The sequence below is a fragment of the Neopsephotus bourkii genome, unplaced genomic scaffold, assembly GCF_033783945.1.
Source record: "Neopsephotus bourkii isolate Nb327-2 ecotype Australia unplaced genomic scaffold, CSIRO-AGI_Nbou_v1 NB_668, whole genome shotgun sequence".
In the NCBI taxonomy this organism is placed as follows: Eukaryota; Metazoa; Chordata; class Aves; order Psittaciformes; family Psittacidae; genus Neopsephotus; species Neopsephotus bourkii.
This window is the reverse complement of record NW_026901167.1, coordinates 456,504-470,047: the sequence shown is the minus strand read 5'-3', so window position 1 is coordinate 470,047 and position 13,544 is coordinate 456,504. Positions and strand designations below refer to the sequence as shown.

At 44.4% G+C, this 13,544-nt stretch overlaps 1 long non-coding RNA gene across 1 annotated transcript in view; it reads left to right on the top strand.

Moving 5' to 3' along the window:
* The window catches only part of LOC133212118 (uncharacterized), a 77,986-nt gene extending 72,761 nt beyond the window's left edge, over positions 1-5,225 (top strand). Inside the window, exon 3 of the long non-coding RNA XR_009725395.1 lies at positions 4,740-5,225. This is a non-coding gene — a long non-coding RNA (uncharacterized LOC133212118). The remainder of the gene's footprint in view (positions 1-4,739) is intronic.
* Positions 5,226-13,544: the final 8,319 nt, after the last annotated feature.

Sequence of the window (13,544 nt, the reverse complement as noted above, 5' to 3'; positions counted from 1 at the left end):
CCCCGGCTTTAATACAACTGCTGAGGACCAAGGAGTCCTCAGTCCCGGCCCCTCTCTGCTTGGTGTGGCTGATGCCCACTCCTGGGATGTGTTTGCAGGTCCCCTCTTGCTGCGTGCAGCATCTTGGCCGTGATTGGGGTTGTTCAACCTGGAGAAGAGAAGGCTCCTTAAGGGGAGATCTTAGAGCAGCTCCAGTGCCTAAAGAGGCTACAGGAAACATGGAAAAGGGCTTTGGACAAGGTCCTGTAGGGACACGACAAGGGGGAAAGGAGCACCGGTGGATTCCCTTCTCGGAGCAGGGGTTGGGAAGCAGGGCTCCGGCTGGATAATGCCTGTTGTAAATCAGTGTCACATCTGTGTCTTCTAAAAGCCATACTCCCTGCCCTGGTTTTGTCCCGGGGAGCTCCGGGCTGTAGCTGTGTGTCCGTACCGAGCTTAGCACAAACCTGCCTCATCCTCCAAGCCCTGGGAATGCTGGGATGCTGTGAGGGGATGGTACATGTCAACCAGGTGATGCTGAGACCTTTAGTACCGGCTGCGAGGGAGGTGGCAAAGGGTGATGTGACCTACCCTTGGTAAACGCAGAAGATGGCGGAAAATGCTAAGGATGCTGAAAAGAAGCAACCAGTTATCAGAATAATTCATTCCAAAGGAATGAACCAATCTCTTTTCCACAAGGAATATCTGGAAGGTCGCATGGTATTTCTCTGTGGCCACACATTGCCCCTGGAACTGTGTGGGGTTGTTTGCAAGCAGCCCGTGCACTGCAGCTCCTCTTAGGTTTCAAGGAGGCAAGAATAAGAGTGAGTGAACGCATTTTGCCCAATTACTCATCCTTTCTAAAGCTTGTTGGAAATATTTTTCCCTGACACTGTGTTTTCTTTCCTCTGAAGAGAATAAGTGGAAACAAAAATAGCAGAGATAGAGGGAATAGATGCTAATGAGCTGTTAAATGAAGTATTTATATTACATACTGATGGGTCTTGTGTGTACACCTGGAGTAAAAATACCTGGAGTAAAATAAAAGTGTATATATATGTATGGTGTATATGCATATTTATACATATCTGTATCTACTATACTATATATATACATATATGCCTATCTGTGTGTATATACACACATATGTGTCCATATATATGTATATATACATATATCTACTATACTATATATACATGTATATCTATATGTGTATATATATGTATCTACTATACTATATATACACATGTATCTGTATGTATACACACACACATATATATGCACACATATATATAAATATATATGTGTGTAAACGTATAGAGTGAGATATAGGCTGCTTGAGAGCTTGTGGATGTGTGTTGTGCACAGGTAGGTGGGGAGCAAGGGACTGAATTCCACTTGTGCACTACTGGAGCTTTGATTTGCACCTGGGTGTGAGCAAGTCCCTGTGCCCCTGATCCACAACCCAACCAGCTCCCTCACACCCCACTATGGGCTGAGCTAAACCAAGGCGGATGCTAATGAACACAGCGAGGTTTGCACCCCCCCGAGGAGGAACTGTGTGCAGGTTTCCACTCACACTGACCTTTTGTGTGAGTGCTTCGCCCTGCCACAGTCAGCCTGCGTGACCTTCTGGAGCGTGCAGGACTTGCAATGTCCTGGAGAGAAATCCTGTCCCTGCCCAATCCAACTGCAGCATCCCGATGCCAGCCGGAGCCAGAGCATCGTCAGCGCTTGCTTTCCTGCAGATCACACGCCATCACAGCTGTCAGATAGGAATATAAAAGCCTGGTTTTATTAATCTAGTACAGCCTTCTACGTATTAAAGAATAGTTGTGCTATTAATAATGAATTTGTCACATTTCTCTGTCAGTTCCAATCTGTGTTACTTCCCAGCTGGCAGCAGGCTTTGTCAGCCAGCACTGTATGGGCTGGCAGAGCTCTCACCATAGCACCAATTCCCTGTGCCCTGCAAGAAGTCCCCTGGGCACCCAGGCCTCACTGCCTTCTAGGAAAGTGCCCTGCTCCTTAATGCCATAAGGAAGGGGAGACTAGCTTAGCTGGCAAATGTGGTCTGGAAAGTGTTTTCTGTTCCTTGGGATGCTAAATAGAGTCAGAATGGCAAATAGGTCTTGAAACGAAAAGACCTAGTGATGTTAAGTATTTGAGTATGGATATACTGTGGGCATTTAATATGATGTAGCAGATAAGGATTTTGAAGGAAACTGGGAGCAAGTGGTGCTGGCAGGGTCCTGTGTCCATTAGTGCAGGCAGCTCATGGGATGTCAGTGGCTGGTGATGGCCTGAGGGCTCCATGTGAAGCCATATGGAAAAGGGGGAATCTTTCCCTGAGCACCCTGTGCACTGTGATGGGATGTGATGTTTCTGTCCTGCACCAGGATGCAGGATGCAGGACCTCCCGTCCAGTGGAAAGGGCAGCGATGAAGTCCTCAGTGTCATTACTGTGCCTTGCAGAGCACTACATTCTTATTGTGATGCTGTTGTGTATATGAGGTTTCTTTCACTGCCTTAGCTTTCTCAGCTTTGCTGTTAATGCCTGTGTCGCGTGCTTTTGAGCTATTGCTTGTGCCACAGTGTTTGCAGCTTTTGCTCTCACACTGAGCCGTTGTAAAACCATATTTAAGAACCCAAAGTCTACCTGCTGGTGTCTGCCCCATGAACTCAGCCCTTAGCAGGTACAATGGGCAGAGGTGACTTTTCCTCTTATTATTAGAGAAAAGCTACTGAAAAAGGAAGAGGAGACCAGGGAGCTGTAATTGTAAAGTGGTTTCCTGTGTACATGGGCCTGTGTCTTGAACCGGTGGTGCCAGCCAAACTGGGGCTCAAAGTTCAGCACAAGACAGTCCAAGTCAGAGTTACCTGAAACTGGCTTCATCAAAGAGCTGTGGGACTGAATATAAGCATTTGGTAGGAAAATGTTACACTGAATTGTTAACCTAGCACCAAGATGGAGACAGAGTGGAGGCATCTCCAGGCTGTACCACGCACCACATCCTCACACTGTCTTGGCTTAACCCTTCTTGATGCTATGGGAGTTATGGCCGCATTGGGAAGGGATCCTGGCAGCGATGCTGCTGCACCTCTGGGCTCAAAGGCAATGAAGAAGTTGGATTAGCTATTAAGCAAGACCTGTGTGCTTTTAGCAAGCCATCCATGACAAACCTATTTGTAAAGAAAAGGTCCTCATTGAATGGTGGTTTCAAAGGTACCTTTGTAGGGAGCAAATCTCAAAAGCATGTGTGTGTGCAAACATACCCAGTCAGAAAAAGCCCAAACCATGTCTATAATATGGTGGGAAAATATAAATGCAGTGGCTGATCTTTCTTTTTAACTGAATTGATTATTAGCATTCTAGGCTGCCTTTTCCATCCATGTCCTGCAAAAGATTACAGAGAAACCTTCTCTGGCAGTGATGGGAGTGAGCCTAATGAATGTGTGTGTTCGGTCTAATAAATGAATGTCATGTTATGTTTTAAAAGTGGCTTTTTCAAGACCTTGTACTGAAGCACTCAGAAATTCTTATTAATCTAACAGAGTTAGTGTTCTAATTAGAGTCTGATTGCTATTTTATAGGAAATGCCAGTCAAATATTATGGGGTTTTTCACCCAAGAATGACTCCTGGGCTCCCATAGAAGTTTAATGAGAATGTATGGGACCAAGCAGGGGCAGAATTTGGCTCCCAAACACCAATTTTCTGCAAGAAAAGGCAAAGAAGGTGCTGAGAAGCAATGCAAGATGCTGCTTTCAAAGTCACTTATTGTCCTAGTGATTGACTGCACTAACTGTATCCTGCCAGTTAACGGCTGGCTTTTAAAGTAGATATTTATGATTAGTTTAATTCATGGAGCCTTTTTCCTCGGGATTGATTTGATGAAATGAGCCAGGCAAATAATAAGTTTTTCACTGGAATGAATCTGCTTAATCAATTTAGACAATCAGTTTGTTCTTTGCTTAATAACATTTGCAAAAAGAAAACAAAGTCTTCCATTAACAAGGGTGGCCAGACATTTGTAATGAGAGGTGGCATCTACCATCAGGTTATGCCTTATCTAGGAGCAGAAAACAGGATTAAACATCTGGTGCAAGTACCTGGCTCTGAAATGCCTCTCCTGGTACTCAATGTGGAATTCAACATTTGGTTTTTATCCCTGGCTTGAGTCCCATTTACATCCCTGGACACTTTGCCAGGGCAGGAGTTAATGGCAGGTACATGGGTCCAAACGTGAACCTGCCTACAAACCCACAGGGGTTTCCAGGCTGCTTTCAATGGGAGCTTTGGAAATAACACAGTGTCAAGACCCTGCATTCAATAAAGTTCTCTCTTTTGCTATTTAGAGAATGAGTTTAAAACAGAGTGTTATGAAATAACTGCTTCTTACAATGGGCTGCGAAGTAACAGCTCGCCTGAGCAGCCTGGGAGTTCAAAGCATCTCTGTACAGGGAAAACAAACACTGCTAGCCAGGGAGTGATTATGCTTGTACCGCAGTGCAGAGGACTGTTTGGTTTAGTAATTTTAAAGACATTATCTCCTGATGTTTTATTTTCACTGTGTTCTGGATTTTATGTTGATTTTAATTATACCTCTTAGGAATAATATCTGGTAAACTAATTTTGGGGAATGGCAATGAAAAAGCATTATCCACCTACGGTAATTACACTTATTTCTTAGTCCCCAGATAAAATAGTTTTACTTAAACCCCGCTAACAGAATTTATAAACTCCTCTTTTTTTTTGCAGAGCCTGCCAATGGAGTTTCAGATAATAGAAATCTCAAATACTAATCTCAGCATCCCAGATGGCCGCCTCCAGGAGCAGCATAAACTGTTTTCCCCAACACATTTCCTTTTGCAGCCTTGCCAGCGAGCCAAAGCAAAGACAGTCAAGATTTTCCCCTCATGGTTCCTATTAATTTAATAACTTTAGGGGTTAATCCTTCTGCTTTTGAAAGGGTTTTTTCTTGCCACTGAGTGTTGCCCATCCGATGGCTCTCCCAGGGGCTGGTGTAAATGCTGCCCAGCAATGGGTGTTTTCTGGTGCTGCTCAACAGAATATACATATATGTGTATATATATATATATATATATATAAAATCTACTTTAATATATATATTTATATATATATGCGCACACAAGAGAATTTAATCATCCCTTCTTACTTCCAGTGTAATAATACACTGAATCTTTGGCCTCTCTTTGTTAAGCCAAATGTCCTATTTAATACACGGAATGCTCCAAAACCCTATTTCTACCATTTTATTGTGAAAAGTGCTTACACTATAACATCTTTATCCCTGTGTCTTCATTGCTTTTGGAAACATAAGCTCAGGATGAGCAATTGTTTTCACCTGTGGGTGATGTCTAATGACTGATAACTTCCTCCTGGGTCTCCCTCCATCTGTCTCCACCATTGTCTTCAAGCCTCTCCTCAAAGCATGTCTTTCCCCCAGCACTTTGTAGATGGGATCACATGGAAGTGCTGGGCTAAAATGGGTAATAAAATAGAAGTAAGCCTTGGTGCTTGCAGGATGAGATGGTGTTTCCTGCTCCTGGATGATTGCTGTGCCTCCTGTCTTCCCCTTTGCCTCTCTCAGCTCTTGCTTGCTCCCAAAGGCACCATGCAGGTAAGGAGCTTGGGACAATAACCCATCTGTGTGGTGTTTTCTGTAGAAAGGCTGTTTGTTGATAGATTTTCCTTTTGTCTGATTTGGGCAGCATGCTCTAGTGGAAGGTGTCCCTGCCCATGGCAGGCGTTGGAGCTGGATGAGCCTTAAGGTCCCTTCCAACCCCAGCCAGTCTGGAATTCTATGATTTCTTTTATTTTCTTCCCTCTAAAATCCTTAGGGAAAACTGGCTCAGGAAACCTGAGTTACTGTTAAGAATCCAGCAGGTTTATTTAGGGATGTTGTGGAAATGAGGTAAAAGATGCACAGCAAAAATCAGGGGGAGCCAAAGGCAGCAGAATATAGGGTGGTTTTCTGCCTCCATGGACAACCCAACTGGCATGGCTGTGTCAAGCTCATCTTGGGGGAGTCCTGCTGGCTCTTTAGGTGGACCCAGCTCTCAGCAGGTTAAGGCACAGTTACATGCTGTCCATCCTGGCATCCTTCAACTGATCATAGTCATTTTTCCTTTAACATTGATTCATACTAAAGGCAAAATTCCATTAGTGTCTTTTTTTTCCTGCAAATTAACTTTACCTTTAAAACTGTGGTAAATACCTGCAAGCCAGTCTGCTACATAGGAATGAGCTGTTCAAATCCACTGTTTTATCTGCCATGCCTGCTCTATTTTGACCAAGGGGAAAGCAGGGACACAATACATCAGAACCAGCTTCCTTATTTAAGGCTGTAGACGCAGCTTTTATGTTTTAGGCTAAACTTGGACTATTGTATGGTGGCAGTGCGTGCCCTTTCGCAAGGCTGGGCTTTGGTTGTCTGTTAGATCAAGCAATGAAAAAGCACCACTCCTAATTCTCAAGTGTGAAAAGTCCCGATCAGCTCAGATTGTACCTTCTCTAGCAGAGAGAATGATGTGAAATGATTCAACTTGACCGTTTTCCCCTGGCTTTAAGTTTGAAGCTTGTCTTTGAGGAAGCTGGTGCCCTAAAAGTGGCAATGGAAACTCCCTGTATTTGCTCTTTCTGATGGTTTTCCTGTGCCTGTTTTGGGGACATCCAAAGGGCTTCTCTAAAGCCTGATTTTGACCTTATTGACCCCAGCAAAAGGCTGCTCATGACTAAAATGGCAGAAATACCAGGTCTGTTGCTCTTATTGAGCATTTATGTAGTGGTTTCTACTAGATGAGAAGCTGAAAAGGTATGATTTCTATACCGGTCACCAGTGATTCGCAGTACCTGATAGTCTGGAATAAAATGCTGTACTTAGTACAGTAACTGGGCATGGTTAGTGCTTCAGTCAAGATCTTCAGTAAAAAAAGTACAGTGGGATTTATGTTTTTCCTAACCATTCAGTTAGACTTTTCTTGAGCTTTTTCTGCAGTGTGTGGGTTTGATTATTGTTTTAATAATGGTTTAACTCTCAGATGTAAAAATACATAGGTGATAATGAAAGAACAAGAAATCTCTACCTGCTATCAACAGATGTCTTACACATGAGTCAAATGCATTAGAAATCATCACTTCAGCAATTCATTTTGCAGCGTTTGATTACGGGGGTGTTTAGAAATGGAAGTAAAAAGTAATACTTGAACAGACTCTAACAGGAAGTGTTTCCCACCACTGAATGATGTGTTGTTGGAAGAGCAGAATGCAGCAAATCTAAAGCCCGTACAAATCAAACTGGTTCCAAGTGTAAGCCAAGAAGTATTTTGTTTGTCACTGACTGTGAAAGAAAGAAATAAGGAATTTTAAATGTGCTCTGTGCTCTGAAGAGATGATGTATGCTTTAATTTTAAAGGTAATGTGTGCTGCTGGGAAGAACTGCTGTTAGATGTTACACTGCTTCGTTCTAAGTTGTCTGTAATAATTACTGCTTGTATATGGAAATCATTATTTAAACTCAAAGCTGAATCCAGAGCAGGATTCCTCATGGAGAGGAACTAATTTCTTTTTGTTGCTGGGCTCCCATTGAATGGGAGGAACGTGTTTCTGTCCCAGTCCTGGGGACCTGGGACTTGCTCTAGTGCTCAGGCTCAGCTTTAGGGTAAGTTTACTGTGTGTGTGAGCAAAGGGAATGGTATAACATGGAGAAGGAGCTGTTTAACAGCAATTAAGTGAACACTTTTTTGCCTTTTTCAGCCACTGTACTGTTTCTTAAAGGATACTGTAAAAGCCATTGAACCCTTTCTGTGTTAAACACCTAAACTCAGTTGTTCTTGGTGGCTTTGGGTGAGCCAGTTAGGAGTAAACAACTGTGATTGCGGACTTGCCTTACTGTGGGAGAAATGTGAATGCTAACGTCGATAGCTTGCATCTCAGTGCTTCATGGCTGCAATATTAATCATCTGTTAGAGTATTACATTCTTTTGTTGTGAGGGTTTTTCTTTGTGGCGGGGGTGTTTTTCTGTTTGTTTAAATACCCAGAAATCAAATATTAACCTGCTTCAGAATTCAGCGTTACATATAAGGCAGAGAAGAGCTGCAGGTGGTGACAGGCAACTGGATTGTGTTTGATCTGGCAGTTTTCATCTATGCCACCATTTTATTCCTGCTGTGGGACTGCAGCAAAATGGTGGTTTGCTTGTTCTGTGCCTCAGGAATGAATAGAGTGTGTGAAATCCCAGCTCCTGCGTGCCAGGGACTGCGCTTGCTCCGGAAAAGAGCTCCCTGAAACATGGGCCCTTGCTAGTGTGTGATGTACAATAGGATCTCCTACTGGGGAGCTCCTGGTATTGGAGCGGGGAAAGAGCTACATTAATTCTTCTCATGGGATGAGGATTTAGGAATGTCATCATCCAGCGAGTTTCCCCCCCACACACCATGTTTTCTTTGGGTAGGGGAGGGAGATAATCTCCTTGGAGCATATGTACAGGTATGCTTCGTCGTGATGTCTTTGAGACAGCCCCACATCTTAACAGTCCCAATCCATCCTTCTGTAAGTGAGGGATGAGTTTTACTTGAGAGAACCCAGATGTGTTGGTAAACTCTTGTTTGACTCTGAACTGTGTCCTGTGGGAGAGGAATTTAGGAGGTGAGTCTTTTGTTTCTGTTTTAACAGAGGAACCTGGACAACCCCCCTGTTTGAGCTGGCTGTGTCCCAACCCTGCCACCAAAGCAGAGAGCTGGCTAGGAGGAGTTCACATTGCTTTGGGCTTGTTTAGAAGCATGACTCTCAGGTCACACAGCCCATGGGACCTTGCTATTCCTGCAGCCAAAAGCTCTCCCCCATCCTCACCACCATCGCTGACCAAGAAAGGACCTTCTGGGCCAGTTGAAGTGTCTCTCAAGGGTAGTCTTGTTACGACCTGGGACACTAAGACTATATGGGCCAATAGTGGCCAGATCCCACTGGGTCCTGCGTAAGCACTTCTGTAGGGGTTGCTGTGTTTTGTGTGTTCATTTACACAGCAAGATGGATGGGTTGGGGCATGGATTTGCTGCCTTCCAAGCATAGAAAGCACCTTGCACCACTCCTGTCTGACTGACATAATAGTAATCTGTTGGGATTGCTTGTTTGCTAGTGACTTAAAAAGGGGGTTTTGTGCTGGGATGAGCTTCAGAAGAGAAGCTGTTTCAGCAAGGAAATGGTTTTGGCCTCAAGTTTCCCTCCTGCTTCAGCCTCACAGTTGTGCTTAAAACTGTTGTGTATCGATAAGAGTTTCCTTCCACCCATAATCTCTTCTCTCCTTCTGTTCCCTGCTCTAAACAAGCCATTAAAAATATGTTTATGACATCACAGTTGGTGACCATGGAAATGACTTTGATGTTAGAAAGACAAATATAGCATTGTGATTTCACAGCGGCATCAAGGCAGGAGAAGACCCTTGTTCAAATGGTGGGGAATTAAAGGTAGTGGAGGAAAAGCTTGAAAAACCCCTGTGAAGAGCCAGTTGGCTGAATATGAGACATTAAAAGTTTTCTCCAGTGTAAAAAATTAAATAAATCATAAAAAAAACCCTGTTTCAAATGAAAAATTGCAGTGCTTTGTCTGGACTATTTTAAATAAAAGCCTGTAAGGGTAAACAGGGAAAGCTTTGAAACAGGAATGATACGTATGCAAAAAATCCAGCAGGCATCTTTCAAGCTAGACCAGTCTGTGTTTACATCAGGCTTAGAGCAATAGGGCCAAACTAGGCCATGGGGCCAACCTTCCTCCAGTTTACATCAGTTGCAAAGTCCAGCAGGTTTCCAGTGCAAATGGATGGAGCTGGGATCTTTGTCTTGTAAAATCCCCATCCCTTGCAGTGTTGTCCTCATGGATATACCTGTCTGCAGGCAGACTCCTCAAAGGAGTCACAGGAGCCAGGTCTGGCAGCAAAACAGGTCTTTGGCTCCTGATGTTCAACTCCTCAATCTCTTAGGCTGAAGCTCATGGCATGGCTGCACCCATCATTTACACAGACTGTTGAAAACAAGCCCTTGTTTTCACATAGATTGGATGAAATCGTTACCATTACATGCTTCAGAGGCAGTAGGACCAACCCTGCCAGGGACGTGCTGTCCTTCATCCTTTCTGGGCTCACTTTTTGAGCAGTTGTTCCAACACATGTAATTGTGAACGGAATCGCCTTTGAAAAGACCTCCTTGGATTCAGACAGAGATGAGAACAATGGGGTAGAGGTTAAAAAAAGAGGGTTCTCCTCAGCTAATTGTTTTTAATAAAATGGTAAAAGTGAAGAAAGCACCAGGGCACTATAATGAGGATGATAGGGTTTTGTTCTGTAGAAATATGCGCCCTGTTGCCTCTCCTATTACAGAGCAACAAAAGGAATGAAATAGAAGGGAATGGAAAAGTGGGGATGAATGGGGATTGCTAAATACTGGACTGGAAAGGTCGATAATCTTGTCTTGAAGGTAAAGCTGATGTCAAAGAGCCCTGCAGCAAGGCTGCCCAGCCTGCTCAAAGGGTTACCCAGGTGTTGGGGCTGTGGGTCTCCCTGGCTGCCCTATGTCTTGCCGGGGAGCATGGCTTATGAACACTGCCTGGGATTCCCAGGTGCTGTTGCTGAAGTCCATGCTTCCCCTTAAGAAGGGAAACCCCCATTTTGGGGGTATTTGTATGCTCTTCGTGTCCAACCTCTCTTGCAGCCAAATGCTCAGCCCAGCAGGTAGAGAGGAGGATGCAGCCTCTCCACTGTGTCTGGTGCTGCCGCCTCTCAATAATTACTGACAGTATGTGCCATGTTTGCACCCCAAAACATCTCTGACCCCCTTACTATAGAGCTGCCCTAACTGTTCACATCAAATAGCACACCCAAATTAGCCCCTCTCTTGGCTTTGTGTGATATGTGGTCAGGCTTGGCTGTCTGAAGGCTTGCCCAGTGATGCTGTGTGACAGCCCAAGGCTGCAGTCAGCCTCTCACACGGTCACTAGGGATTCAGTATGTTGCTTGTGAGTGAGTCTGGGGTCTGATTCACTCCACAAGCCACTGGGAAATGGTTTTGCTTATGACCCAAGTGGTGGTGTGTTGTCTTTCCTCTCACGGTGTGGATCTCAGGCTGGCGAGTGCAGGGCATTGAGGTGCATGTTTGTGCTTTTCTGTGCACTTGCTTGTGAATGAAAACTGACCCACGTGCAGCTATCAGAAAGGTTTGTTCAGACAAGTCTTGTGCCGTATTAACCCTTCCTTTCACCCCTGTGCACTGACCTTTGAGGTGCAAAGCCTGAGGTTTTAGGATAAGGAAGGATGACTTTGCCATCTTATCATGGACGGGGAGCACGTGGGTCCTGGGCTGGTGCCTTGCTGGTGACACATTTCTCTCTCCTGCTGTCTGGAATGGTAGCAAACTGCTATAAAGACTAGTGATTCAGATAGCCCACGTGTGTGTTTGTGGTAGCCTCCTGTTGGTTGAAAGCTGAGGCTATGGTCTTTAATTGGGCTTCCCAGGGGAGGCTTTTATGCCCCCAATTAACCCCTTTGCATAATTACCCATAGAAGTAAGCAGCCTGACCCTGGGATGGGGCAAAAGGCGCTGCTGGCCAGTAGCTGCCCTTTGCTTTAGATGGACAGGTTGTGTCTCCCTATGGGGATAGGCACTGTGGTTGGGGTGGCATGGGAGCAGGGACACCTCTGTCTTAGCTGTGGGGTGGCAAAGGTGGCACAAAGGCAGGGGGTCACCAGAGGGCTTTATATGTAAGTATGGAGAAATCTAGTTCTTCTTGGGCTTAGAGGACTCTGGGGAGAATTTCATACTCCTAAGGGAGCAAAAGCTTGAGTTACTGAAGGGGAAAGGAAAGCTTTAGAAATAGCTGTTTCTTTTTGTTACACGTATGTCCAGCTCCTAATTACCACTTTGGAGAAGGAAAACATTCCTCGTCCAGCAGCCCCACCGCTTTTCATCTCCTCTAGTGAAGCAGAAAAGCCCAAACTTTGCACCTAGGAAATCAGTAAAGTAAATCAGAAAACAGCGCATTTCCCAAAAGAATAAAGAAGAAATACCAGGAATTCAGCTCATACCAAGAAGCAAGAAAGATCATAAAATCCAAACATCTTAAACCACTCCCGGGCTGCATTTAGCAGCTGGCACAGAGCAGCAGGGAAGCACAAAGTGTAGTTATTGCTTATTTTAGGTGCTTCATTTGGGTTGTTTTGTTTCTTTGAGACTCTGGATAGAAAATGATGCAAGTTTGCTTGGTGAGAAAGGAAGGGAACTCGTAGTGACGGGCTGCCAAGGCACACCTGGGAAGCATCGGGGAGACCTGAAGCCTCTCTCCAGTCATGTTAGAGTAGAAAGCCCCTCAGTCCTCTGCCAGCAGAGTGCTGGTGAGCTCAGATAGGTTGTTTGAACACATCCGTTGAAGGATGGGCAGAGACCACCAACGCTCTGGCCCCAAACAGCCTTTTTCAAAGGGGAAAATGTTGGTGGATTCTCAGCACGGTGATTATAGGGGATTATTCCAGGATCCTCAGAAGTATCTGAAAACCAATCTTTCCGAGTTATTTCTGAATAGCTATTGAATGGATGATTTCCATACCCATTATCGAAACGATGTGCTGGTGGGGAAATTTAGCTGTATTGTATTTGATTAGTAATTGGTGAAATGTTTTCCTAGGGTTAAAAGTGGTGTCGGCAACAGCTCTGTGTAGGGATTTACAAGGTGTTTAGATGCATTTTTACATATTCAGTTGCTTTATGCTATCCAAATGCTTTGATGGTGTGGAGGAAAGCTAAGGGGATTTATCTGAGTATTTAAAGACAAACTGAAAAGACTTTTACCTTCTGAGGCCCAAGTTCAGGGTTGCTTTGCTTCTGTGAGGGGCTGGCGATGCAATTCATGTTTAAAATGATGTACAGTGTGAAAGTCTTCATCATGAACAACTTGTGGGTCTGGAGAAAGGACAGGCTCAAAAGTAATCAGTGCAAATGCACTAGAGCAATCAGTAAAGAAAACACCAATGATAAGAGTGAAAACTCGTTTCTTTCAGTCCATGACAGTACTGGTTAAGGTTATGCTGTACCGTCGGTTTTATCTTGGACCATGAGAAATAAGGATTTGGTAAAATGTCCCCCACTTTATCAGATGAAACAAAGAGTAAAGATTAAGGCTGGGAGAGAGTAAAAAAAAAGATATATGGAAGGGGGAAAACAAGCAAACACACAAAACCTCCTCCTAATTCCCAGTTAAAGGTGAGCTGCCATTTAACCCTGGTTTTCCATTCCAGTGATGCAACAAGCACACTGTAGATACAAGTGCATAGAGACAGGGACAAGCAGGAGATAGGCAGCGCATCAGCCTGAGCTTTAAAGCTGTTTCTGTGTTATAGCAGGTATCTGGGGTCAAAAGCAATTTGCTAGAATTAGATCTGCCCCATGAGATGCTGGCAAAGGGACAGAGCTGAGCTGCTCCAGGGTTGAGGAGGGCAAGGAATAACACGTCAACATGTCCATCACAGCACAGATACCTACGTGTTCTCAGTAGAAATG